Source organism: Pteropus vampyrus, unplaced genomic scaffold, assembly GCF_000151845.1.
Source record: "Pteropus vampyrus isolate Shadow unplaced genomic scaffold, Pvam_2.0 Scaffold17, whole genome shotgun sequence".
Lineage (NCBI taxonomy): Eukaryota > Metazoa > Chordata > Mammalia > Chiroptera > Pteropodidae > Pteropus > Pteropus vampyrus.
Genome location: NW_011888798.1, coordinates 1,284,944 through 1,288,715, shown reverse-complemented (window position 1 = coordinate 1,288,715; position 3,772 = coordinate 1,284,944). Strand labels below are relative to the sequence as shown.

Below are 3,772 nucleotides of genomic sequence, written 5' to 3'. Positions count from 1 at the left end.
TGCTCCCTGGGGGAATTTACCAAAAAAAAAAAAAATGTGCCTGACCACAAACCTTTCTCAGGAGACTGATTTTGGGGAGAACCCAAGTTAAGAAGAATTTCTATTTGATCTGTATAGGTACATGGCATTCACTTTACCCTATTACCCAATGCTTCTGAAATTCTGACTGTACTTCAAATTGTTCTAAAGCAATATTTGGTTCATTGATTTACATTTCAATTTCAGAAATACTATATTGTTATTTTGTTAAGAAATTTTAATTGACATGAACTTCTAACTCTTTTAATATCTTACCTAGGATACTCTACAGCTATTCCAAACAAATAATCATCCATAAATAAATATTTAAATGTATTAGTAATGTAGTTATTTAAGGGAACAATTAAGAAATAACTTCATTGCTGGTCACAACATAATTCCCTACTTGGTCGCATGTGTATTTTCATAAATTCTATCTTGGACTTATAGGTTGTTTTGTCAGGTTTGTATAGATTTTAATTCTTGCTGCTAGTGCCCTTTATTGTGACTTGGGAATTTTTTTCTCATTTTTAAAGTAATAACTCTTTTTCTGATCCACGATTATGTTTAAGAGAATTGTATATACACATAGATGTTTCTCTTTTTATTGAAAATAAAATAAAATATTTCTCTTCATCTGTTTGCTCAACCCATTAATCACAATACAAGATATGCTATTAATTATGCTTAAATGTAGTTTGCTTATATAATTTGTGAACCTCCAATAATTCAAGACTTTCAAATTATTTGTCTTCCATGTAGACATTTTGATTACTAAAACATTCCTAAAGCTAGAAGAAGAAATAATAACATAGGATTAATACTATGAATCACCTTTTGATTAAATACTCTGTAGTCTTTGTTGCTAAATTTTCACTCAGAGAATAATTCTAAGTCTCATTTGAATTTGTAGATTTTAATTCCATATTGATCACGATAACCTGGTAATAGCAATACATATATAATCAGATCATAGTTTGAATTTAAACTGGGTATTTATGTGTTGTTATAACAGTGTTCTCTAACTGTATAGCTCCAATTAGATAAGACTGAGGGAGCAAAGTACACAACATAAAGTAGACAGTGACATTTGGTGACAATCTCCTTTCAGTGTTGAATTTGATGTATCTCTTGAGTTCATATGTTCACCCAACTCCATCTCTGTTGGAGTAACAGACTTCTGCTTGTAAAGTCTTATAGTGGTAATAATAATAATGCGTATGTATAAAGATGTATATATTTAAAAATCTTTCACATACCTCATCTCATTTGAATTGACAAATTATCTTTTGATGCAGGTGAAGGAGGTATAAATATTTCCATTTAAGCTCAGAGAAATGGTGTTATGTTTGACCAAATTAAAAGAAATAATAAATGAGAAGTTGGGAATCAGGTGTTCTGGTTCCTGATCCAGTTATCTTCCTGGTATATATCTGTACCCTGCTTTATACTTTTAATAGGTCATTTTTTTCTCAACTAGTGCCTTGTCCTGTTGCTTGCTCTCATATTTTTCCTTCCTCTACCTTTCTCACCAAATGGTAAGATACACACCGGCAGCTACTTTGGACAAGCTGTAACCTTTGCTTTCTTATTTAGCCTGAACTTTGCATATACCCTTTCTATAATGGTTAATTTTATGTGTCCATTTGACAAGGTTATAATACTTAGTTATTTAATAGATTGTAGTTAACAATCTAGCAATATCTCAAATCTAGATATTGCTAGATTGTAGTTAACATCTATAATCAGTTGACTTTAAAGCAGATTACCCTTGATGATGTGGATGGGCCCCATTCAATAAGTTGAAAGCCTTAAGAACAAAAACTGAGTTTCCTTAAAATAAATCTCTTGTTATAGTTTTATGTATCTCCTACTGGTTCTGTTTCTCTGGAAAATCCTGACTATGTACTTGCTTTATATTTTCCTCAGGATATCAGTATCATACAACTGTGTTCTAGCAATATTTTTCTGTTCTTTATAAGATATTTATACATCTGTTCTCACTTTTTTCTAATGTCCCGCCTCCTTGTCAAAATTTAAATTTTATTTGTGCTTTCGAGTCCATAATTCCTTTCATTATAGGACCTTTTTCACCAATCTTTTTCCTCTTGCAACATTAGTCTTTACTTTTCTCAGTCAGTGAATATAATTCTAATATACAGGACAAAATAATTGTCTTCATCTAGCTCCTTTCAATCTTTCTATCCCTTAAAATCATACTCCAAATATCTTACTATTAACCAGACAAATACATACACTGATTTCTAAAGAATATATATATTTTTGGTCTCGGTTATGTATTTTGACCTATTTATACTTTGCAACAGAAAGCTAAGGAGTAGGGAATCAACTATGAACTCAGTCACAAATACTCTTTCACAATTAGGTGTCGAATACTTGATCTTTATGGCTTTTGCATACTAGTTTGCTAGCAACCTAAATACCTTAGGTTGCTAGGCATTTTTGGTTGCCTACTAGAATTCACTTAGATGTTCTACATGCAATTCAAATCAAACCTAGTCAAAATTTTACTCCATTTCCCTACCCACCCCCCTCAAACTCCCTTTCTCTTTTTTTGTATTTCCTATTTGATTGTTGGCAGTATCATTTACAGTTCTCAATGACCCACTACTCTACATTTTCCTTCACTTTATGTCTCCAATTTGACCCCAATCTTGCCAATTCCTTTTCGTTATTAAATGCATATACCATGTTCAACTTTTATGCTTTTTCACACTGATTCATTCATTTAATAATTACTTACTGAATGTGTATCTGTGTCATTCATGGTTGTGTTTGCCCAGGAAATATCAGTGAATAAAGTAGTATTGTACCTTTATGGAGTCTACATTCCAGAAGATGAGAGAGATAATTAACAATTAATACAGTTAATAAGTAAATTATATGTTTTAAGTTGATATTTTTCCCTCTAAAAAATATAGAACAGGACAAGGAATTGACTAACTCAATATTTATTTAATAAACATTTTTTACATGACTGAATGTATAGTGCTTCAAATTACAGTGTGTCTTGTGTTTGTTGTCTTGGAAGAAATGAGTTATGTTTAAATAAGTACTTAGTCTTAGTTGTCTATGGCCATACCACCCTGAACAAACCCAATCCTGTCTGACCTTGGAAGCTAAGCGGAGTTGGGCCTTGTTCGTACTTGGATGAGAGACCACCTAAGAAGACCAGGTGCTATAGGTGTAAAAAATAAAAAAATAAGGGAATGTAAGCTGACAAGGTTCTTAGAATCTGTAGGTCAACCAAGGATTGCCTCGCCTAACATACATACATACATACTTAGTTCATCTGTTTGTTTGCTTGGTTGGATGAGAATATGTTCTGTTGTTTGTGTGCTTCTTTGTCTTTGGTAGAATAAATGGGTGAAGGGCTCAGAAGATGCTGTCAGTTGAAAGTACTAAGTGTCTTGTTTAAAAAAAAGATAATATATTCCTTTAATTCTCATCTTTCTTTTCTTCCTTCTTTCCTTCCTTTCATTTAATATATTAAGCAACTAGATAATCTCTACTGTAATTCAGGAACTGAGCCTGGCACTGGAGATACAAGGCTTATTAATAAAAAGCTGCGGAATTAAAAAATCTTACAGGTGGGGGGAGGCATGCATGTACAGAGGTCAAGAGGAGGTACCTTGGTGGGTGAGAGCCAGGGTTCTACAGCTATATCCTCTGGCTCAATACTAGGTTACTCTCTCTAGACAATAGTCTTTTCTGAGAAACAGAGATAATAACA

The 3,772-nt window shown here is 32.5% G+C and overlaps 1 pseudogene; it reads left to right on the top strand.

The window, feature by feature from the left end:
• The first annotated feature begins 3,107 nt into the window (after nt 1-3,107).
• On the top strand, nt 3,108-3,226 carry LOC111736123 (annotated as a pseudogene).
• Nucleotides 3,227-3,772: the final 546 nt, after the last annotated feature.